Source organism: Misgurnus anguillicaudatus, chromosome 19, assembly GCF_027580225.2.
Source record: "Misgurnus anguillicaudatus chromosome 19, ASM2758022v2, whole genome shotgun sequence".
Classification (NCBI taxonomy): Eukaryota; Metazoa; Chordata; class Actinopteri; order Cypriniformes; family Cobitidae; genus Misgurnus; species Misgurnus anguillicaudatus.
In genome coordinates this window covers 35,969,599-35,995,954 of record NC_073355.2, presented here as the reverse complement: position 1 = coordinate 35,995,954, position 26,356 = coordinate 35,969,599, and the positions used below count along the sequence as shown (strand labels likewise).

The 26,356-nt window shown below is 39.7% G+C and overlaps 1 long non-coding RNA gene across 1 annotated transcript; it reads left to right on the top strand.

The window, feature by feature from the left end:
• Positions 1-3,832: 3,832 nt before the first annotated feature.
• On the top strand, positions 3,833-5,558 carry LOC129436502 (uncharacterized). The gene is made up of 3 exons (XR_008641845.2): positions 3,833-3,937; positions 4,128-4,230; positions 4,365-5,558. It is a non-coding gene; the product is annotated as an uncharacterized lncRNA (long non-coding RNA).
• Positions 5,559-26,356: the final 20,798 nt, after the last annotated feature.

The window sequence follows — 26,356 nt, the reverse complement described above, 5'->3', positions numbered from 1 at the left end:
ATTGTTTATCTGAGCGTGTCACTCGCATTTCACACAATCCCTTCGCACAGAGAAGTTTTGTCGTTGATTTCTGTCATGTAGATTCAAGAAATTTAATTTGATTTGCAACCAGCGATAACAGAGACCGATAACGATGGAAACCAACCTAAGAGGCAAGTATCACTAAAACTTTAAACTGTCGTCTTTCTCAGCGCTTTACAAATCTGAGTTGGTGCACTTGAAAATCAGATACGTTTGCATTTACATATAACGAATAAGGAGAGCGCAAGACGGGGGAAGGCATCTAACCCCAGCTTGGACGTCTGTTATTTAGTCCACTTAATAACCAATAGCCGCGTGTTTTTTGTTGTCTTACGTATCCTGTTTGTTTCGTAATATACAATCTCTGTTTAGCTAAAATCACATAATTGCCTTACTTTTTAAGGGTATAAGGAAAACGTAAAAATTAAAGTTAGCAAACAATTCAAAGATCGACGAAATATTATTTTTGCTCTAGGCATTTAACTGACTCAAAATAATGAAAGAAAAGAAAAACTGAGTAGAATGATTTAATCACAACTGCAGAAGAGGACACAATACGCGGCGCGCGATATTTTTTTGTCATATACGGAGTGCCCCCTCCGCCTCCGCTCCTGTGTGTTTGACAGAAACACCCAACCACGTGCTAAAAATACGTCATTACTCATCACGTCCAATCGGATTAGTTTAGCCATAGAGAAAATGAAAGAAAAATGGCCTTGACATCCCGTCAGCAAGTCTTTACCTACCCATCGTGCTCAGCCATGTGGTTATGCGGTCGGTGGAAAGCAACTGCCAGATCCGACGAGCAAGTGGGATGTAACTCACACACTTTACTAATGGCTTGCATCTCGCGGTGATCACCGCTGATCGATTCATCTCAAACAATCCTAATGTCAGATAACAGAAGGGGGAGCTGTTTATACACCTTACATTTATCATGCATTGTCCACTGTCTGGATTGTCGTCAACATTGGTCCTCCTGGCAAGATTGCCATTTATACACATAGGAGTATGGCTTGGCAGCGGCTCCTTTTCTAAATTACACAATAACTTTTCTCAATTTCTAATTTGGTAACACTTTATTTTACGACCCGCAAAGTACCGGGTAATTAAACCGAATTTACAGCGTACCTATTTGTAACAACAGGGTACCTCTACAGTACGTACTTGTAGGTATAAGGGAATATTATTTTAAGTTTGGGGTAATAAGGGGGTAAGAATATGAAGAATTATAAATGATTTATACTCTAAGTATTTTATAACTACAGGGTACCTATTGTAATATTACGTGGTATGTATGACTAGTCAAGTTTATGGGGAAATTATGTTTTATTTCTTTATTTAATTTATTGTGAATTTTTCATATTGACTACTGAATGTTGTATACAGTCAATGTCTAGGAGCCACATCGGCAAATAAATATAACAGCACATCACTTTTATTTTAGTAGCCAATATTACTTGCTTTTAATAACAAAAGTTCAACTGATTTAATGTTGTTATCTTTTTTTTTAAGGTAAGTACAATAAAAATAGCAACTTATTCCCTATTTACCAGGAAACTCTTACATTTGCGGACATATTTGAAGTGGTGCTTTGCAATTACTTTTATTTCAAATGACACGACCACAAAGCAGCACGCTATTTGTTTATTTTTGTTATCATTGGTAGAATAAAACTTTGCAACATGTGTAAACACAAGTATTTTAGCCAAATATAATTTATGCAATGGCAAACCAGAATGAAACAACAGCAGATATCAGCTCCCGCTAAAGAAAAAGACGACTACATGCGTAGGCTACTGCGCAGGTGTAGAGCGCGCGGCCGTCTGCAGGAGGTTTGCTGGAACGCGATCCTGAGGTGATATTTCTTTAAGAGGTTTTAAAAACTTTCTACCCTGTGGATTACGGCTGCGAGTGATGTGAGCAGGATCCGCATGCTGGATAAGGTGACTTGTTTTGTTAATACATGACTCACGCATTTCAAACAATGTTTTTCAAGACAGTTTAACAGTAGCAGCTAGCTAGCACATAAATTAGCCTAAAGTTTATAACTGGCTCAGAAAACTCAGTTTTTTGTCAAGTCACAGTGAAGAAACATTTACTGAAGGCTTTAATTTATGTTTTTATATGTAATGCAGAACAGCATTTGTGAGACGACATCAACTCAACATCCGAGTGGACAAGAACACCAACAGAGGAAGCCAGCCGCAAAAACAACGAATAATTGTCATGACTTTTTATTTGAAATAAAAGTTATGTGATAATAAACATTAAGTGTTGGCTTAATTATAGTGTTTTAAAGATGTTTTGAAATAAGTTGTTTAAAAAAAAAAATTCTGTATGTTTATGGTATTTACCCTATAACATTTATAACAAGAGGTGAACAAAGCACCACTTTAGTTTACAGCCCGCAAATATGAGAGTTACCTGGTAAATACACAGAACAAGTGGGGAATAAGACCCACTTTAATTTACAGCCCGCAAATATAAGAGTTACCTGGTAACTCCTGTATACATATACAGATCAAAGAGGTACAAGTTGCTATTATTTTTATTGTGTGTTATATTTTATTTGCCGACCGTGGCTTAGACATCAACTGTAGGCTTTACAATACAGTTCATCAGGTAAGTAGCATATATGAATAAAAACATATTACACATAGACCATAGACGTAAGTCATACATACCACGTAATATTACAATAGGTACCCTGTAGTTATGAAATACTTAGAGAATAATTTCACATATATTCTTACCCCCTTATTACCCCAAACTTAAAATATTGTTCCCTTATACCTACAAGTACGTACTAGAGGTACTCTGTTGTTACAAATAGGTACACTGTAAATTCGGTTTAATTACGCGGTACTTTGCGGGTCGTAAAATAAAGTGTTACCTCTAATTTCAATTATTTATTTATTCATTCATTTATTACATTTATTAAATTATTTATGTTTCTAGTTATTTCTAATCGTAATTGTCAAGTGCTTCCTCTCTTTTTGCAAGATTAACAATATGCAGAATTCTCTCACTTGAAAAAAGCAGCCCACTACAAGAAGAATGCAACTAGGTTTCACTCATCGGCCACACTTTTGCTCTCCTTTACCTTTCTTCATTGGGAAATTTAATGCAGTGTTCATTCAGTCAACCAATTAGGTGTAAAACCTTTAACACAGATACAAATATTATTATTTTTAAAACAAACAGACAGATAACATACAGAGATCAAATGCTTGATTTTAAATTACCATAAAGCAGACCATTTAAATAACAGCAGATATTTGGCCACTTACACAGTCATAATTTCGAAAATTTAATACTTTAAACATTTGACTTTTATACAAAACAATTACTTTAGAAACCTTAATCTCTCAACCAAATCAATACTGTCCAAATGCACTTTCAGAATGACACATAGGATAAAGATATAAAAGCTCAATCAACTTCACCTGGTGCATGCTGGCTGATGCATTCGAACTGGTGCATTCTAGCTAGTTCATTCTGGCTGGGAGGGGGCGCCAGTAGCTTGCCACAACAGTAATGGTTAAACCTAAACATACCAACTGTACCATACATTTTATGTTATGCTTATGTACTAATTACAATAAACTTAAATTGTGCATATCACTTAAAACACTTTCCAGATTTGCAGTTTCCAAACATAATCCACCATCTTTGGTAGCATATCACAAGTTGGGACAAAAACGTTTATTTACATTGCATGTCGTCTGGGTAGGCACATAAATGTGATAAATTGTTGCTAGTTTAAGGCTAAATTAAAAGGTGTTTAGTAACAAAACGGGGTTACTCACAAAATATTTCATGTAACTCATTGCAGGTACCATATTTACAAGTCTTCAGAGGCTTCTACGAAGAGTATTGAGGTTCCTGCGATGCCGCAGAGATGAGAATTTTGGTGTGTAATTTAAATACCTTCAATATTAAATAATACATATATCAGATTTTTATGACACTTCTAATTTATTAATACATAATGTAACACTTTACAGATCAAACTGCAATGTTGGTTAATGTTATAATAAAAAAAAATTAAGTCATGAAAATACTGTGGATGAATTAATTTCTAAATATAAATTTTATTTTAGAAATAAAACTTTCTGTGCACGAAACATCACCACTATACTCTGGCCAGAGCTCTGTCCGTCCATGGTCTGATGATTATGGAGAAGATAATGGCTATATATAAATGTACGTATTTTAAAGTGTTATATTATTTAAAAAATGTATATATTAATACAATTTAACAATGCACACATGATTATTATTGCATATTAATGTGTGATCTGCTAGCTGATAACATATCCACCTGTTTTCCTAAATAGATTATTATCAAGGAAATGATGACCAACCAAGCTGTTGAACAGTTTGATTTAAAATCCTTTTTGAAGCACGCCATGCAAGTCTGCACTTTTGTGAAAGAAACAAATGACAACTTAAAGTAAGAGTTGACATTCATCATACAGGAAAGGGAATTTGAAGTCAGTAACTGTATGTTTAAGTCATCCAATTTTGGGAAAATAATATGACATCATGGTTCTGTATACTGAAAATAATGCACTTAAATTGTACACGTTTGTGTAATTTGCACTGTGTATACATACTATATGGTATATTGTAATGTCGATGTATTTGATAGATTTCAGTTACGTTTTAGTTTGAGTTTATTAACTGATACCAATGTTTTTTTCTCTTAATATAATTAAATCGTAGTGCCTCCCCTGATACACTTGAACGTGAGGATTGACATTTAGACACTAGGAACAACTTTTCCTCAGGGTTAGAAATGTCATGATTCATCATTTATTTTATGTAAATTTCCTTAATTTCACATGGATGGGTTATTTTTAACCCATAATGGGTAAATATTTGACAGAACACATGCTGGGTTAAAACAGAGCTCACCATGGATATTAATAATAACCCATCAATTGGGTTGAAACAACCCAGCATTCGGTCAATTTTAACCCATTGGTGTGTTCTGTTCAATATTTACCCATTATGGGTCAAAAATAACCCAGACATTTTTAGAGTGTTATTTTGGTACCGTTTTCCTGTTCCTTGGTAGATGAATGCAGAAGCAATGCCAAAGTTAATGCATTTTAATCCTCTGGTAAATGTATACTGATAAACTCTATGGGGAGTTTTTTCAGACAGGGCGTATCCTAGTCCAAGACTAGAATGCATATCTGAGCTGCTTTAATTAAAAAATATCTTGCACTGACATATCTGAGCATATATCAGTGCCATTGTTTTGTCTCAAGATGCACAATTGTTTTTTGTAAGGTTTGTATGTAAAAACGATCTAAATGTTGTAATGCCCTAGATCTTGTAATACAGAATTTTGTATTCTTATACTGCTTAAAACCACTGTACCTTTGTCTGGAACGTGAGTGTTCTTTTAAATTAGATCATTTAAATGATGTTAAATGTTGAATATGTGTTGTTTCTGTTTGTGCTCTTTGAAAAATTGATTGTGTTTCGATGTATCTTTTACATTTTACAGCATTTATATAATATATTTATATTGCACTTTGTATAATGCTTCATAAAATAAAGTTTTACCAAAATGTGTGATGCATGTCTTAAAGCATGATGGACAATTACCTATGTCTGGTTTTAAATTATGATGATATTATAGTCATTACAAAGGCTATGTTTGATAGGATAGATACAGTCTTGTTCAAAATAATAGCAGTACAATGTGACTAACCAGAATAATAAAGGTTTTTAGTATATTTTTTATTGCTACGAGGCAAACAAGTTACCAGTAGGTTCAGTAGATTCTCAGAAAACAAATGAGACCCAGCATTCATGATGTGCACGCTCTTGGGGCTGTGCAATTGGGCAATTAGTTGAATTAGTTGAAAGAGGTGTGTTCAAAAAAATAGCAGTGTGGCATTCAATCACTGAGGTCATCAATTTTGTGAAGAAACAGGTGTGAATCAGGTGGCCCCTATTTAAGGATGAAGCCAACACTTGTTGAACATGCATTTGAAAGCTGAGGAAAATGTGTCGTTCAAGACATTGTTCAGAAGAACAGCGTACTTTGATTAAAAAGTTGATTGGAGAGGGGAAAACCTATAAAGAGGTGCAAAAAATGATAGGCTGTTCAGCTAAAATGATCTCCAATGCCTTAAATGGAGAGCAAAACCAGAGAGACGTGGAAGAAAACGGAAGACAACCATCAAAATGGATAGAAGAATAACCAGAATGGCAAAGGCTCAGCCAATGATCACCTCCAGGATGATCAAAGACAGTCTGGAGTTACCTGTAAGTACTGTGACAGTTAGAAGACGTCTGTGTGAAGCTAATCTATTTTCAAGAATCCCCCGCAAAGTCCCTCTGTTAAAAAAAAGGCATGTGCAGAAGAGGTTACAATTTGCCAAAGAACACATCAACTGGCCTAAAGAGAAATGGAGGAACATTTTGTGGACTGATGACAGTAAAATTGTTCTTTTTGGGTCCAAGGGCCACAGGCAGTTTGTGAGACGACCCCTAAACTCTGAATTCAAGCCACAGTACACAGTGAAGACAGTGAAGCATGGAGGTGCAAGCATCATGATATGGGCATGTTTCTCCTACTATGGTGTTGGGCCTATTTATCGCATACCAGGGATCATGGATCAGTTTGCATATGTTAAAATACTTGAAGAGGTCATGTTGCCCTATGCTGAAGAGGACATGCCCTTGAAATGGTTGTTTCAACAAGACACTGACCCAAAACACACTAGTAAACGGGCAAAGTCTTGCTTCCAAACCAACAAAATTAATGTTATGGAGTGGCCAGCCCAATCTCCAGACCTTAATCCAATTGAGAACTTGTGGGGTGATATCAAAAATGCTGTTTCTGAAGCAAAACCAAGAAATGTGAATGAATTGTGGAATGTTGTTAAAGAATCATGGAGTGGAATAACAGCTGAGAGGTGCCACAAGTTGGTTGACTCCATGCCACACAGATGTCAAGCAGTTTTAAAAAACTGTGGTCATACAACTAAATATTAGTTTAGTGATTCACAGGATTGCTAAATCCCAGAAAAAAAAATGTTTGTACAAAATAGTTTTGAGTTTGTACAGTCAAAGGTAGACACTGCTGTTTTTTTGGACGCACCCCTTTCAACTAATTGCCCAATTCCACAGCCTTAAGAGCGTGCATATCATGAATGCTGGGTCTTGTTTGTTTTCTGAGAATCTACTGAACCTACTGGTAACTTGTTTGCCACGTAGCAATAAAAAATATACTAACAACCTTGATTATTCTGGTTAGTCACATTGTACTGCTATTATTTTGAACAAGACTGTATGTGTATTTTAATTGTATTTATTTATTTATTTATTGTATTTTAGTTACAAAATTAAAGACTTGGAAAACATGGAAATACATTTATCACTTCCCCAAATACCTTCACAACCACAAGATGGTTGAACCCATTGATGGGGGTAACGCATTACAAGTAACATGCATTACGTACTAATATTACTTTTCTGAAGTAACGAGTAAAGTAACGTATTACTTTTTAAATGTATTAATTTTTCAAAGAAGTAATGCAAGTTTCTTTTTAAGTTTAATTCATTCGAACTAAAACAATTATGTACTGAATTACACTAAACATAGTCACATTATGCACTCTATGCGTACATGCCTGTGTGGGAACAGTTTGAGTCAGAAACTGAGATGGCAGACCAGAGACATTTTTGTGATGAAATACGCAATTTCTGAATGCAGAACTTTTCAGTCATAAAAAACACCTGCAAGGCCTGAAAGAGATCAAGCCTCAGCCAAGAAAAAGTAACGCAAAAGTAACTAAAAAGTTACGTGAGCATTACTTTCCATGAAAAGTAACTAAGTAACACAATTAGTTACTTTCTTGGGAGTAACTTAATATTGTAATGCATCACTTTTAAAAGTAACTTTCCCTAACTCGCCCTAGGGAACCACGAAAGGGTAGAGTACATCCCTAGGTTAAAATAGAGGCGAGTCGGAAGGGGAAACTGTCAGCTGCGCGCCACGCCCCCAAAAACACTGGTTGAACCACAAGATGAGGCAGTTGTAGCCTAGTGGTTAGAATGTCGAGCTTGTAACCCAAAAGTTGCCGGATTAAGGCTCATGACTGGTGGGTTGCAACTGTGGTGCCCTTGAGCAAGGCACCTTAACCTTAATTGCTCCCTGGGCGCTCCAGTGATATCTGCCCACTGTGCTCTGTGTGTGTTCACGACTTGCAGTGTGTGTATATGAACTCATTTATAAAATAATATGTATTTAATTGAAAAAAGTTTTACTTTTTTCAGTATGCTACTGTAATTATTATCTCTGTAGATAAACATGTCATATACCAGTTTTTGCAGACATGCTTATTTGCTTACAGTATAGGCCTACGTGACACAAAACATATTTATGCATCTGAAAACTATTCATATTGGCAAGGGCTAGGAGCTGACCATGTGCATCCAAGAGTCCTGAAAGTCTCTGCAAAACAACTGGCAGAAGTGTAAACAGACATATTTAACACCTTTCTTTCTTAGGAAACAGTTCCAGACCTCCATCGAGTCTTGGTTCCGAAAAAAACAAACACAAATATAGCTGCAAGCAGCAATGGCGGGCCCTCGCACGTTTTTTTACCGCTACACGGTGCCTCAGAGAAAACGATGCACGGTGGGCATGTGCATCAAGTGGGTAAATATCAGTGGACTATTTCATGTTGCTACTGACCCATTTAGGTACTGTAGGTAAAAGAGACCCCATATTTTAGACAAACGGGGGTGCTAGTCAGCCACTAAATAGACACGCCTTTATCTGACGTTTTTGTCAACACTTAACAGTCGAAAACTCTCATGTGTGTGCCAAATTTAAAGTTCAACTAAGCACGCCAAGAGCCTTAAACATGCCTGAAATTAAAGTAACGTTTGACGCGTTGCCATGGGAACAGCGTTCGAGATGTCAAAAATTCCTTCGCAATTTATCATCTACAATGTCTCGGAATCATGTTGACCACTTCTCGTGTCAATCGCATGAATCGCATACGAGGAGTATTTAAAGGTTCACAGCATGTAACTGTCAGCCTTAAATATGTGTAAAAATGAAAGTAAAGTTTGACACGTTGCCATGGGAACAGCATTCGAGATATCAAAAATCCCTTCGCAATTTATCATCTACAATGTCTCGGCATCATGTTGACCACTTCTCGTGTCAATCGCATGAATCGCATACGAGGAGTATTTAAAGGTTCACAGCATGTAACAGTCAGCCTTAAATATGCTGGAAAGTGAAAGCAAAGTTTGATGCGTTGCCATGGGAACAGCGTTTGAGATATCAAAAATTCCTACGCAATTTATCATCTACAATGTCTCACCATTATGTTGACCACTTCTGGAGTCAATCACATTATTTCCTCAGGAGGAGTATTTAAAAGTTTCCGCATGCAGATGTAAGGTTTAAATATGCCTTAAAAACGAAAGTAAAGTTTGACAGGTTGCCATGGGAACAGCGTTCGAGATGTCAAAAATCCCTTCGTATTTTATCATCTCCAATGTCTCAGCATCATGTTGACCACGTTTGGTGTCAATCGCATGAATATCCTAAAAGGAGTATTGAAAAGTTCACTGCATGCAACTCAAGGGCTTAAATATGCTTTTACAATGAAAGTAAAGTTTGACGCGTTGTCATGGGAACAACGTTCGAGATATCAAAAATCCCTTCGCAATTTATCATCTACTATGTCTTGGCATCATGTTGACCACTTTTGGTGTCAATCGCATAAACATTCTAGGAGGAGTATTTAAAAGAACATCACATGGAACTGTCAAAAAAAATCAACCTTTGTGACTGCAACACTTCCTGGCGCCTGGTGGTGGCGCTATACCCGAGACTTACAATAGGCACATCGATGCGATCGGAATCTTCAGACGAACAAACACCCCGGGTGTCATCACTATAAGACATTTTTTGCCTTAGATATTAGACACTTTCTGTTTCTCTGATTTCGCCATGACTTTGCCGCTTCGCCATTGCAACACCGTTCGAGATATCAAAAATCCCTTCGCAATTTAGCAAGTCCAATGTCTTGACATCATGATCACCACGTTTGGTGTCATTTACTTGAATCCCCTAGGAGGAGTATTCAAAAGTTCACCGCATGCATTTTTTAAACAATCCAAAATGGCGGACTTCCTGTTGGGCGGAGCTAAAATGTTAGAGGGCGAAAGTTGTTCGGGTCGATGAGATCTATATGTGTACCAACTTTCGTAAATGTGCGTACATGTTTGCCCGATCTGCGCACTCCTGTTTGTTTTTGCATTACAGGGGGCGCTACAGAGCCCCCGTGCCACGCCCGTGTTCCAGCCTTTGCCCGTTCGCAATGACGGACGACTCTGACGTCTGTGCCAAATTTCAAGAGTTTTCGAGTATGTTAAGGCACCCAAAATGCCCAAAAGTGTTAAAAAAAATAAAAATAAATATAGCTGCAAGCAGCGATGGCGGGCCCTCGCACGTTTTTTTACGGCTACACGGTGCGTCCGAGAAAACGATGCACGGCGGGCAAGGGCATCAAGTGGGTAAAATATCAGTGGGCTATTTAATGTTGCTACTGACCCATTTAGGTACTGTAGGTAAAAGAAACCCCATATTTTAGACAAACGGGGGTGCTAGTCAGCCACTAAATAGACACGCCTTTATCTGACGTTTTTGTCAACACTTAACAGCCGAAAACTCTGATGTGTGTGCCAAATATAAAGTTCAACTAAGCACGCCAAGAGCCTTAAACATGCCTGAAATTAAAGTAACGTTTGACGCGTTGCCATGGGAACAGCGTTCGAGATGTCAAAAATTCCTTCGCAATTTATCATCTACAATGTCTCGGCATCATGTTGACCACTTCTCGTGTCAATCGCATGAATCCCATACGAGGAGTATTTAAAGGTTCACAGCATGTAACAGTCAGCCTTAAATATGCTGGAAAGTGAAAGCAAAGTTTGACGCGTTGCCATGGGAACAGCGTTTGAGATATCAAAAATCCCTTCGCAATTTATCATCTACAATGTCTCACCATTATGTTGACCACTTCTGGAGTCAATCACATTATTTCCTCAGGAGGAGTATTTAAAAGTTTACCGCATGCAGATGTAAGGTTTAAATATGCCTTAAAAACGAAAGTAAAGTTTGACAGGTTGCCATGGGAACAGCGTTTGAGATATCAAAAATTCCTTCGCAATTTATCATCTACAATGTCTCGGCATCATGTTGACCACTTTTGGTAACAATCGCATGAAAATCCTAGAAGGAGTATTTAAAAGAACATCGCATGGAACTGTGAAAAAAAATCACCTTTGTGACTGACACACTTCCTGGCGCCTGGTGGTGGCGCTATACCCGGGAGTCACAATAGGCACATCGATGCGATCGGAATCTTTAGACGAACAAACATCCCGCATGGCATCACAATAAGATATTTTTTGCCTCAGATATTAGACACTTCCTGTTTCTCTGAATTCGCCATGAATTCGTCGCCTCGCCATGGCGGAACCGTTCGAGATATCAAAAATCCCTTCGCAATTTAGCAAGTACAATGTCTTGACATCATGATCACCACGTTTGGAGTCAATCCCATGTATCCCCTTGGAGGAGTATTCAAAAGTTCACGGCATGCATTTTTCAAACAATCCAAAATGGCGGACTTCCTGTTGGGCGGAGCTAAAATGTTAGAGGGCGAAAGTTGTTCGGGTCGATGAGATCTATATGTGTACCAACTTTCGTAAATGTGCGTACATGTTTGCCCGATCTGCGCACTCCTGTTTGTTTTTGCATTACAGGGGGCGCTACAGAGCCCCCGTGCCACGCCCGTGTTCCAGCCTTTGCCCGTTCGCAATGACGGACAACTCTGACGTCTGTGCCAAATTTCAAGAGTTTTCGAGTATGTTAAGGCACCCAAAATGCCCAAAAGTGTTAAAAAAAATAAAAATAATAATAAAAAAAAAAAAAAAAAAAAAAATAAAAAAGAATAAATCCGAGCAAAAACAATAGGGCTTCGCACCTTTCGGTGCAGGCCATTCTGGCCTGCTCCTCGGTGCTCGGGCCCTAATTAAAGCTGCAAGCAGCGATGGAAGGGCCCTCGCACGCATGTGCACCGCTACCCTATGGCATTAGTAAAGCAGTGAACCAGGGGGATATGAATTAAAGTGGGTAAATATAGGTAGATATTCAAAGGATAATGTGCAGCAGGTGGCGCTATGACTGTACATGATTATTATTATATTGACGTGTTCAGGCCGGGACCCTTAACACACGTGTGAAGTCTCGAGCAGATCGAACAATGAATGTCTGAATTACAACAGCTTTCTGTTTCATGGCGAAACATCACACTTTGCCAGGCCGCCACGGACACGCCCTTCAACGAAAAGTCAAGATCTTCTGAATATATCATATTAAAGTCCTTAAGATCAGTATTACCAAAAATGATGATGATTTGATTAAATATCTAAGAGCAGTAAATCACAGCGTAAAACATGTAATTTCCTGCAACCTCTAGGTGGCGCTATGATTAAAGCTGAATATTGGCATTGAAATGTGTTCAGGCCAAGACCCTTATCAAACTTGTGAAGCATGGGGCAGATTGGACATTGTATGCCTGAGTTAGAGCCTCTTCCTGTTTCATGGCGAAAATGCCGAAATTTGTCAGGCTGCCACGGACACACCCTCTAACGAAAAGTCAAGATCTCCGCAATTTAACATCGCAAAGGCCTTTAGATGAGATTGACCAAATATTACGATGATTGGATTAAATCTGTAGGAGGAGTTTGTTAAAGTATGAAGCCTGGAAATGACCAAATTTGCACAGAAATCACAGCAAAAATTCAAAATGGCCGACTTCCTGTGGGGTTTAGAGCTTAGCTTCAAGAGACTTTTTTGTAAGTCTTGGGGTGATAGATGATCCTACCAAATTTCATATCTGTATGTTTTGCGTAGTGGGGGGGCTGTTCTTTTGAAATTTTGCAGGTGGTCTATTGAGCCATTTCTACACGCCCACTTCTGACGCCTATGCCACATGTAAATTTTCGCCACTTCTGACGTGTGTGCAACGTTTTATGACTTTTTGGGCTTGTTTAGCCTGTCAAAAATGCGATTCATTTAGCGATACTTGGCGAGGCCGCCATGGACACGCCCTTTAATGAAAAGTCAAGGTCGTTGTTTTTTATCATCACACAAGGTCTTGAGATTACACTGGTGAAATATGATGTTGATATGGTTAAATATCTAAGAGCAGTAAATCACAGCGTAAAACATGGTATTTCCTGCTGCCTCTAGGTGGCGCTATGAGTGTTACTGAATTATGCCATGTTGATGTGTTCAGGCCTGGACCCTTATCAAACGTGTGAAGTCAGGGGCAGAACGGACAATGTATGCCTTAATTACATCAGCTTCCTGTTTCATGGCGATACATTACACTTTGGCAGGACGCTACGGACACGCCCTTCAACGAAAAGTCAAGATCTTCGCAATTTATCAAGGAAAAGGGCTTAACATCAGTCAGACCAAATATGATGATGATTTGATTAAATCTCTAAGAGCAGTAAATCAGAGCATAAAACATGGTATTTCCTCCTACCTCTAGGTGGCGCTATGAGTGAAGTTGAATATTGGCATTGAAATGTGTTCAGGCCAAGACCCTAATCAAACATGTGAAGCGTGGGCCAGATTGGACATTGTATGCCTGAGTTAGAGCCACTTCCTGTTTCATGGCGAAAATGCCGAAATTTGTCAGTCTGCCACGGACACACCCTCTGACGAAAAGTCAAGATCTTCGCAATTTAACATCGCAAAGGCCTTTAGATGAGATTGACCAAATATGACGATGATCGGATTAAATCTGTAGGAGGAGTTCGTTAAAGTATGAAGGCTGGAAATGACCAAATTTGCACAAAAATCAAGGCAAAAATTCAAAATGGCCGACTTCCTGTTGGGTTTAGAGCTACGCTCCAAGAGACTTTCTTGTAGGTCTTGGGGTGATAGATGATCCTACCAAATTTCGTATCTGTAGGTTTTTCGTAGTGGGGGGGCTGTTCTCTTGAATTTTTGCAGGTGGCGCTATTGAGCCATTTCTACACGCCCACTTCTGGCGCCTATGCCACGTGTAAATTTTTGCCACTTCTGACGTGTGTGCAACGTTTTATGACTTTTTGAGCTTGTTTAGCCTGTCAAAAATGCGATTCATTTAGCGATACTTTGCAAGGCTGCCACGGACACGCCCTTTAATGAAAAGTCAAGGTCGTTGCTTTTTATCATCACACAAGGTCTTGAGATTACACTGGTGAAATATGATGTTGATATGTTTAAATCTCTAAGAGCAGTAAGACACAGCATAAAACATGGTATTTCCTGCTGCCTCTAGGTGGCGCTATGAGTGTTACTGAATTATGCCATGTTGATGTGTTCAGGCCTGGACCCTTATCAAACGTGTGAAGTCAGGGGCAGATCGGACAACGTATGCCTGAATTACATCAGCTTCCTGTTTCATGGCGAAACATCAAACTTTCCCAGGCCGCCAAGGACACGCCCTCCAACGAAAAGTCAAAAGCTCTGCAATTTAGCATCGCAAAGGCCTTTAGATGATACTGACCAAATATGATGATGATCAGAGTAAATCTCTAGGAGGAGTTCGTTAAAGTACGACGCTTGGAAATGTCCAAAAATGACAGAAAAAATTCAAAATGGCCGACTTCCTGTGGGGTTTAGAGGTTCGCTCCAAGAGACTTTTTTGTAGGTCTTGGAGTGATAGATGATCCTACCAAATTTCGTATCTGTACGTTTTTCGTAGTGGGGGGGCTGTTCTCTTGAAATTTTGCAGGTGGCGCTATCGAGCCATTTTTACACGCCCACTTCTGACGCCTATACTACATGTAAATTTTCGCCACTTCTGACGCGTGTGCAAATTTTCATGAGTTTTCGGGTATGTTTAGGCCCTCAAAAATGCGATCCATTTCGGAGAAGAAGAAGAAGAAGAAGAAGAAGAAGAAGAAGAAGAAGAAAAATAATAATAATAATAAACGGAGCAAAAACAATAGGGTCCTCACACCCTGGTGTGCTCGGGCCCTAAATATAGCTGCAAGCAGCAATGGCGGGCCCTCGCACGTTTATTTACCGCTACACGGTGCCTCAGAGAAAACGATGCACGGTGGGCAAGTGCATCAAGTGGGTAAATATCAGTGGACTATTTTATGTTGTTACTGACCCATTTGGGGACTGTAGGTAAAAAAACCCACATTTTAGACAAACGGGGGCGCTAGTGAGCCACTTAAGAGACACGCCTATGTCTGACCTTTTTGTCCACACTTAACAGCCGACAGCTCTCATGTGTGTGCCAACTTTTAGGTTAATCTAAGCATGCCAAGAGCCCTAAATATGCCTGAAATAAAAGTAAAGTTTGGGGCGTTGCCATGGGAACAGCGTTCGAGATATCAAAAATCCCTTCGCAATTTATCATCTACAATGTTTCAGCATCATATTGACCACTTCTGGTGTCAATCGCATGAAAATCCTAGGAGGAGTATTTAAAAGTACACCGCATGCAACTGTCAAAAAATCCACCTTTTGTGACTGCCACACTTCCTGGTGCCTGTTGGTGGCGCTATACCCGAGACTCACAATAGGCACATCGATGCGATCGGAATCTTTGGCCGAACATACACACTGAGTTTTTATCCCAATAAGAAATTTTTTGCTTTAGATATTAGACACTTCCTGTTTCTCTGATTTCGGCATGAATTTGTCACCTCGCCATGGCAACACCGTTCGAGATATCAAAAATCCCTTCGCAATTTAGCAAGTCCAATGTCTCAGCATCATGTTCACCACGTTTGGTGTCAATCGTATGAATTCCCTAAAAGAAGTATTTAAAAGTTCATGACTAACACACTTCCTGCTGCCTGGTGGTGGCGCTATACCTGAGACTCACAATAGGCACATCGATGCGATCGGAATCTTCAGACGAACAAATGCCTCGCTTGGCATCACAATAAGAATTTTTTTGCCTTAGATATTAGACACTTCCTGTTTCTGTAATTTCGCCACAATTTTGTCGCCTCGCCATGGCAGGACCGTTCGAGATATAAAAAATCCCTTCGCAATTTAGCAAGTACAATGTCTCGGCATCATGATCACCACGTTTAGTGTCATTCGCATGAATCCCCTAGGAGGAGTATTTAAAAGTTCACCGCATGCGTTTTTGAAACAATCCATAATGGCTGACTTCCTGTTGGGCGGAGCTAATAGGTTTGAGTGCGAAAGTTGTTTGGGTCGATGAGATCTATATGCGTACCAACTTTCGTACATGTGCGTACATGTTTGCCCGATCTGTGCACCAATGTTTTATTTTGCATTACAGGGGGCGCTACAGAGCTCCTTTGCCACGCCCGTGTTCCAGCCTTTGCCCGTTCGCAATGACGGACGACTTTGACGTCTGTGGCGTTTTCGAGTATGTTTAGGCACCCAAAATGCCCAAAAGTGTTAAAAAAAATAAAAATAATAATAATAAAAAATATAGCTGCAAGCAGCGATGGCGGGCCCTCGCACGTTTGTTTACCGCTACACGGTGCCTCCGAGAAAACGATGCATGGTGGGCAAGTGCATCAAGTGGGTAAATATCATGCTGCTACTGACCCATTTAGGTACTGTAGGTAAAAGAAACCCCACATTTTAGACAAACGGGGGCGCTAGTGAGCCACTAAATAGACACGCCTTTATCTGACGTTTTTGTCAACACTTAACAGCCGACAAATCTGATGTGTGTGCCAAATTTAAAGTTAATCTAAGCACGCCAAGAGCCTTAAATATGCCTGACATAAAAGTAAAGTTTGACACGTTGCCATGGGAACAGCGTTAGAGATGTCAAAAATTCCTTCGCAATTTAGCGTCTACAATGTCTCAGCATCATGTTGACAACTTCTGGTGTGAATTGCATTATTTCCCTAGAAGGAGTATTAAAAAGAACATTGCATGCGACTGTCAGGCTTAAATAAGCCTTTAAAATGAAAGTAAAAAGTTTGACGCGTTGCCATGGGAACAGCGTTTGAGATATCAAAAATCCCTTCACTTTTTTATCATCTACAATGTCTCGGCATCATGTTGACCACGTTTGGTGTCAATCGCATGAATATCCTAGAAGGAGTATTGAAAAGTTCACTGCATGGGCTTAAATATGCCTTTAAAATGAAAGTAAAGTTTGACGCGTTGTCATGGGAACAACGTTTGAGATATCAAAAATCCCTTCACAATTTATCATCTACTATGTCTTGGCATCATGTTGACCACTTTTGGTGTCAATCGCATAAACATTCTAGGACGAGTATTTAAAAGAACATCACATGGAACTGTCAAAAAAATCAACCTTTGTGACTGCAACACTTCCTGGCGCCTGGTGGTGGCGCTATACCCGAGACTTACAATAGGCACATCGATGCGATCGGAATCTTCAGACGAACAAACACCCCGCGTGTCATCACTATAAGACATTTTTTGCCTTAGATATTAGACACTTCCTGTTTCTCTGATTTCACCATGACTTTGCCGCTTCGCCATGGCAACACCGTTCGAGATATCAAAAATCCCTTCGCAATTTAGCAAGTCCAATGTCTTGACATCATGATCACCACATTTGGTGTCATTTGCATGAATCCCCTAGGAGGAGTATTCAAAAGTTCACCGCATGCATTTTTTAAACAATCCAAAATGGCGGACTTCCTGTTGGGCGGAGCTAAAATGTTAGAGGGCGAAAGTTGTTCGGGTCGATGAGATCTATATGCGTACCAACTTTCGTAAATATGCGTACATGTTTGCCCGATCTGTGCACTCCTGTTTGTTTTTGCATTACAGGGGGCGCTACAGAGCCCCCGTGCCACGCCCGTGTTCCAGCCTTTGGCTTTCGGCGATCACGGACGACTCTGATGTCTGTGCCAAATTTCAAGAGTTTTCGAGTATGTTAAGGCCCCCAAAATGTCCAAAAGTGTTGAAAAAAAAAAAAAAAAAAAAAAAATAATAAAAATAAATATAGCTGCAAGCAGCGATGGCGGGCCCTCGCACGTTATTTTACCGCCACACAGTGCCTCCGAGAAAACGATGCACGGTGGGCATGTGCATCAAGTGGGTTAATATCAGTGGACTATTTCATGTTGCTACTGATCCATCTAGGTACTGTAGGTAAAAGAAACCCCACATTTTAGACAAACGGGGGCGCTAGTGAGACACTAAATAGACATGCCTTTATCTGACTTTTTGTCAACACTTAACAACCGACAACTCTGATGTGTGTGGCAAATTTAAATTTAATCTAAGCACGCAAAGAGCCTTAAATATGCCTGAAATAAAAGTAAAGTTTGACGTGTTGCCATGGGAACAGCGTTCGAGGTGTCAAAAATTCCTTCGCAATTTAGCATCTACAATGTCTCAGCATCATGTTGACCACTTTTGGTGTCAATCGCATGAATCCCATACGAGGAGTATTCAAAAGTTCACAGCATGTAACTGTCAGTCTTAAATATGTGTAAAAATGAAAGTAAAGCTTGACACGTTGCCATGGGAACAGCGTTCGAGATATCAAAAATCCCTTCACAATTTAGCATCTACAATGTCTCAGCATCATGTTGACCACTTCTGGTGTCAATAACATTATTAACCTAGAAGGAGTATTTAAAAGAACATCGCATGCAACTGTAATGCTTAAATAAGCCTTTAAAATGAAAGTAAAATTTGTCGCGTGGCCATAGGAACAACATTCGAGATATCAAAAATCCCTTCGCAATTTATCATCTATAATGTCTCGGCATCATGTTGACCACTTTTGGTGTCAATCGCATGAATATCCTAGAAGGAGTATTTAAAAGAACATCGGATAGAACTGTCAAAAAAATCAAGATTTGTGACTGACACACTTCCTGGCGCCTGGTGGTGGCGCTATACCCGAGACTTACAATAGGCACATCGATGCGATCGGAATCTTCAGACGAACAAACACCCCGCGTGTCATCACTATAAGACATTTTTTGCCTTAGATATTAGACGTTTCCTGTTTCTCTGATTTCGCCACAACTTTGTCGCCTTGCCATGTCAGAACCGTTCGAGATATCAAAAATCCCTTCGCAATTTAGCAAGTACAATGTCTCGACATCATGATCACCACGTTTGGTGTCAATCCCATGTATTCCCTCGAAGGAGTATTCAAAAGTTCACTGCATGGATTTTTTAAACAATCCAAAATGGCCGACTTCCTGTTGGGCGGAGCTAATAGGTTAGAGTGCGAAAGTTGTTCGGGTCGATGAGATCTATATGTGTACCAACTTTCGTACATGTGCGTACATGTTTGCCCGATCTGCGCACTCCTGTGTGTTTTTGCATTACAGGGGGCGCTACAGAGCCCCCGTGCCACGCCCGTGTTCCAGCCTTTGGCTTTCGGCGATCACGGACGACTCTGATGTCTGTGCCAAATTTCAAGAGTTTTCGAGTATGTTAAGGCGCCCAAAATGCCCAAAAGTGTTGAAAAAAATAATAAAAAAAAAAATAAAAAAATAATAAAAATAATAATCCGAGCAAAAACAATAGGGCTTCGCACCTTTCGGTGCAGGCCATTCTGGCCTGCTCCTCGGTGCTCGGGCCCTAAATATAGCTGCAAGCAGCAATGGCGGGCCCTCGCACGTTTTTTGTGCACCAATATTTTTTTTGCATTACAGGGGGCGCTACAGAGCCCTACTGCCACGCCCGTGTTCCAGCATTTGCCCGGTCCTAATGGCCGACGATTTTGATGTCTGTGCCAAATTCCCGGTGTTTTCGAGCATGTAAAGGCACCCAAAGTGCATGCCAAGTGCTTAAATATGCCTGAAAATGAAAGTAAAGTTTGACAGGTTGCCATGGGAGCAGCATTCGAGATATCAAAAATCCCTTCGCAATTTATCATCTACAATGCCTCAGCATCATGTTGACCACTTTTGGTGTCAATTGCATGAAAATCCTAGGAGGAGTATTTAAAAGTTTACCACATGCAACCGTCAAAAATTCACCTTTTGTGACTGCCACACTTCCTGTTGCCTGTTGGTGGCGCTATACCCGAAACTCACAATAGGCACATCGATGCGATCGGAATCGTTGGCCGAACATACACACTGCGTTTCATCCCAATAAGACATTTTTTGCTTAAGATATTAGACACTTCCTGTTTCTCTGAATTCGCCATAAATTTGTCGCCTCGTCATGGCAACACCGTTCGAGATATCAAAAATCCCTTCGCAATTTAGCAAGTCCAATGTCTCAGCATCATCTTCACCACGTTTGGTGTCAATCGTAGGAATTCCCTAGGAGAAGTATTTAAAAGTTCATGACAAACACACTTCCTGGCCCCTGGTGGTGGCGGCGCTATACCCGGGAGTCACAATAGGCACATCAATGCGATCGGAATCTCCAGACGAACAAACACCCCGCGTGTCATCACAATAACACATTTTTTGGCTTAGATATTAGACACTTCCTGTTTCTCTAAATTCGCCATGACTTTGTCGCCTCGCCATGGCAGAACCGTTCGAGATATCAAAAATCCCTTCACAATTTAGCAAGTACAATGTCTTGACATCATGATCACCACGTTTGGTGTCAATCCCATGAATCCCCTAGAAGGAGTATTTAAAAGTTCACCGCATGCATTTTTTAAACAATCCAAAATGGCCGACTTCCTGTTGGGCGGAGCTAAAATGTTAGAGGGCGAAAGTTGTTCGGGTCGATGAGATCTATATGCGTACCAACTCTCGTACATGTGCGTACATGTTTGCCCAATCTGTGCACCAATGTTTTTTTTTACATTACAGGGGGCGCTACAGAGCCCCTGTGCCACGCCCGTGTTCCAGCCTTTGCCCGTTCGCAATGACGGACGACTTTGACGTCTGTGCCAAATTTCAAGAGTTTTCGAGTATGTTTAGGCACCCAAAATGCCCAAAAGCGTTAAAAAAAATAAAAATAAATATAGCTGCAAGCAGCAATGGCGGGCCCTCGCACGTTTTTTTACCGCTACACGGTGCCTCCCAAAAACGACGCAAAGTGGGCACGTGCATCAAGTAGGTAAATATCAGTGGACTATTTCATGTTGCTACTGACCAATTTGGGTACTGTAGGTAAAAGAAACCCCACATTTTAGACAAACGGGGGCGCTAGTGAGCCACTAAATAGACACGCCTTAATCTGACCTTTTTGTCGACACTTAACAGCCGACAACTCTCATGTGTGTGCCAAATTTAAAGTTAATCTAAGCACGCAAAGAGCCTTAAACATGCCTGAAATTAAAGTAAAGTTTAAAGCGTTGCCATGGCAACAGCGTTCGAGATGTCAAAAATTCCTTCGCAATTTAGCATCTACAATGTCTCAGCATCATGTTGACCACTTTTGGTGTCAATCACAAAAACATTCTAGGAGAAGTATTTAAAAAAACATCACATGGAACTGTCAAAAAAATCAACCTTTGTGACTGCAACACTTCCTGGCACCTGGTGGTGGCGCTATACCCGAGACTCACAATAGGCACATCGATGCGATCAGAATCTTCAGACGAACAAACACCCCGTGTGTCATCATAAAAAGACATTTTTTACCTTAGATATTAGACACTTCCTGTTTCTCTGATTTCGCCATGAATTTGTCGCCTCGCCATGGCAGAACCGTTCGAGATATCAAAAATCCCTTCGCAATTTAGCAAGTACAATGTCTCGACATCATGATCACCACATTTGGTGTCAATCCCATGAATCCCCTAGAAGGAGTATTCAAAAGTTCACCGTATGCATTTTTGAAACCATCCAAAATGGCTGACTTCCTGTGGGGCGGAGCTAATAGGTTTGATTGTGAAAGTTGTTCGGGTCGATGGGATCTATATACGTACCAACTCTCGTACATGTGCGTACATGTTTGCCCGATTTGTGCACCAATATTTTTTTGCATTACAGGGGGCGCTACAGAGCCCTACTGCCACACAACCGTGTTCCAGCGTTTGCCCAGTCCTAATGGCCGACGACTTTGAGGTCTGTGCCAAATTTCCGGTGTTTTCGAGCATGTTAAGGCACCCAAAGTGCATGCCAAGTGCTTAAATATCCCTGAAAATGAAAGTAAAGTTTGACGTGTTGCCATGGGAGCAGCATTCGAGATATCAAAAATCCCTTCGCAATTTATCATCTACAATGCCTCAGCATCATGTTGACCACTTTTGGTGTCAATCGCATGAAAATCCTAGGAGGAGTATTTAAAAGAACATTGCATGGAACTGTCAAAAAATCCACCTTTTGTGACTGCCACACTTCCTGGTGCCTGTTGGTGGCGCTATACCCGAGACTCACAATAGGCACATCGATGCGATCGGAATCCTTGGCCGAACATACATACTGCGTTTTTATCCCAATAAGACATTTTTTGCTTTAGATATTAGACACTTCCTGTTTCTCTGAATTCGCCATAAATTTGTCGCCTCGCCATGGCAACACCGTTCAAGATATCAAAAATCCCTTCGCAATTTAGCAAGTCCAATGTCTCAGCATCATGTTCACCACGTTTGGTGTCAATTGTATGAATTCCCTAGGAGAAGTATTTAAAAGTTCATGACTGACACACTTCCTGGCGCCTGGTGGTGGCGCTATACCTGAGACTCACAATAGGCACATCGATGCGATTGGAATCTTCAGACGAACAAACGCCCCGCTTGGCATAACAATAAGAATTTTTTTGCCTTAGACATTAGACACTTCCTGTTTCTCTGATTTCGCCACAACTTTGTCGCCTCGCCATGGCAGAACCGTTCGAGATATCAAAAATCCCTTCGCAATTTAGCAAGTACAATGTCTCGACATCATGATCACCACGTTTGGTGTCATTCGCATGAATCCCCTAGGAGGAGTATTTAAAAGTTCACCGCATGCATTTTTTAAACAATGCAAAATAGCCGACTTCCTGTTGGGCGGAGCTTAAATGTTAGAGGGTGAAAGTTGTTCGGGTTGATGAGATCTATAAGCGTACCAATTCTCGTACATGTGCGTACATTTTTGCCCGATCTGTGCATCAATGGTTTCTTCTGCATTACAGGGGGCGCTACAGAGCCCCTGTGCCACGCCCGTTGTCCAGCCTTTGGTTTTCTGCAATGACGGACGACTATGACGTCTGTGCCAAATTTCAAGAGTTTTCGAGTATGTTAAGGCACCCAAAATCCCCAAAAGTGTTAAAAAAAATAAAAAAAAAAAAAAAAAAAAAAAAAAATATAGCTGCAAGCAGCGATGGCGGGCCCTCGCACGTTTTTTTACCGCTACACGGTGCCTCCGAGAAAATGATGCACGGTGGGCATGTGCATCAAGTGGGTAAATATCAGTGGAATATTTCATGTTGCTACTGATCCATTTTGGTACTGTAGGTAAAAGAAACCCCACATTTTAGACAAATGGAGGCGCTAGTGAGACACTAAATAGACACGCCTTTATCTGACGTTTTTGTCAACACTTAACAGCCGACAACTCTGATATGTTTGCCAAATTTAAATTTAACCCTTTAACTGCCAGCTCAACCAAACGGTTGAGCACATTTTGAGTCCCTATATTTTATTGAGAGGAGTACCTAACTTAACTCAAGCTGATTGAGCCATCTCTACTATTTGTGTAAGATATGTTTTGCCAAAAAAATCCACTAGATATCAATGTGTCAATCAACAGCACTTGTCACAACACATCTTGTTATGTGGATTTACGAAAGAAAAAAATCACTTCTGTTATATGAACTGTTCTTGTTGAAATTTTGCAAGGAAACCATATTTTTTTGACATATTACACTGTAAGAGCCCTAACTTTACAAAATTATGTTACTTGGTGCCATGAAAAAACTTTCGTATGTTTTGAATAATTTTTCAAAAACATGCTCAACCAAACGGTTGATTTGTCACTTAATGGTAAAAGTAGAAAAGCTAGGGTAATGTTTTTAGATCATCCATTTCTGCAGTCAGAGTGTACTATTTGCAATGAAATATACATTTCTGATCATTCACAGCTATGAATATGACACAGCTATTGTTATTTCTTATTTAATATATTGAAATCATTTCTTAAGTATGCATTTGTGCCACTTCTGGATATTTTTTTGAAATAACTATAATGAATTCATATAATTAATGTATGGAAATTATAATTACTCATTAATTAATTTATAATTACTTCTTAAATGATGTTTTAAATTGTTTGAAGGATTGTTTGCAACGTTGGCTTACTCTACACAGCATTGCTGGTTTACAAAGAAATGTTAAAGGGGCCATGTCACCAGACTTTTTTTAAGATGTCAAATAAATATTTGGTGTCCCCAGAGCACATATGTGATGTTTTAGCTCAAAATATCATATAAGTAATTTATTATAGCATGTTAAAATTGCCACTTTGCAGGTATAAGCAAAAATGTGCAGTTTTGGGTGTGTCCTTTAAAATGCAAATGAGCGGATGAAGTGCAAACACCGATCACCATGATGGTGGTTTGTTGAAATTGAAACTTAGTTGTGCTGTGAATTATTTTCTCTGTCTCTCCCTCTCTGGATTAAAACACTGGAAATGGCAGTGCTGTGGTTGGAAAGTGCAAATTAAGGGGTGGTATTATTATAATAAGGGCTCCTTCTGACATCACAAGGGGAGCCAAATTTCAATTACCTATTTTTTCACATGCTTACAGAGAATGGTTTACCAAAACTAAGTTACTGGGTTGATCTTTCTCACATTTTCTAGGTTGATAGAAGCACTGGGGACCCAATCATAGCACTTAAACATGGAAAATCTCAGATTTTCATGCCATGACCCCTTTAATTTATCTAAAAAAAGAAAAAAAAAATTATGTTGCACTACCAAACTTAACAGTGTGTTTCTTAATTCATAAAATACTAAAATGCCACTGTATTACTATATTTGGCCTTCTTTTATTTTAGGTTTTAAATGTATAAAGTCCTTATTTTTCTTACTTTTGGTCATTTTTATTGCAAAAAACATGAAAACATTTCATGTCCTGCGTTAAAATGAAAACCTGAAATATTTTAATATGTTATACTTCAATAAATAAAGAAGATTTAATATACAAAACCATTTTATTTTGATTATGTTGGTAAAAAAATAGTATTATAGTTCAAATTTTCTAATTTCCATAGTATGTCTTTGAATTCCTTTAAGTGACATATCAACCGTTTGGTAGAGGCCGATTTAAAAAAAAATGATGGGATGTGTTGGAAGAAAATACATTGATTGTGTTAAGTGATGACATAAGGAGATAAGAAATGCAAACAAAAAAATTTTCAAATGCCTTTTTCTTGGTGTGGCAGTTAAAGGGTTAATCTAAGCACGCCAAGAGCCTTAAATATGCCTGAAATTAAAGTAAAGTTTGAAGCATTGCCATGGCAACAGCGTTCGAAATGTCAAAAATTCCTTCGCAATTTAGCATCTGCAAAGTCTCAGCATCATGTTAACCACTTTTGGTGTCAATCGCATAAACATTCTAGGAGGAGTATTTAAAAGAAAATCACATGGAATTGTCAAAAAAATCAACCTTTGTGACTGCAACACTTCCTGGCGCCTAGTGGTGGCGCTATACCCGAGACTCACAATAGGCACATCGATGCAATCAGAATCTTCAGACGAACAAACACCCCGTGTGTCATCACAATAAGACATTTTTTTACCTTAGATATTAGACACTTCCTGTTTCTCTGATTTCGCCATGAATTTGTCGCCTCGCCATGGCAGAACCGTTCGAGATATCAAAAATCCCTTCGCAATTTAGCAAGTACAATGTCTCGGCATCATGATCAGCACGTTTGGTGTCAATCCCATGAATCCCCTAGAAGGAGTATTCAAAAGTTCACCGTATGCATTTTTGAAACCATCCAAAATGGCTGACTTCCTGTGAGGCGGAGCTAATAGGTTTGATTGTGAAATTTGTTCGGGTCGATGAGATCTATATACGTACCAACTTTCGTACATGTGCGTACATGTTTGCCCGATTTGTGCACCAATATTTTTTTTGCATTACAGGGGGCGCTACAGAGCCCTACTGCCACACCCGTGTTCCAGCGTTTGCCCAGTCCTAATGGCCGACGACTTTGAGGTCTGTGCCAAATTTCCGGTGTTTTCGAGCATGTTAAGGCACCCAAAGTGCATGCCAAGTGCTTAAATATCCCTGAAAATGAAAGTAAAGTTTGACGTGTTGCCATGGGAGCAGCATTCGAGATATCAAAAATCCCTTCGCAATTTATCATCTACAATGCCTCAGCATCATGTTGACCACTTTTGGTGTCAATCG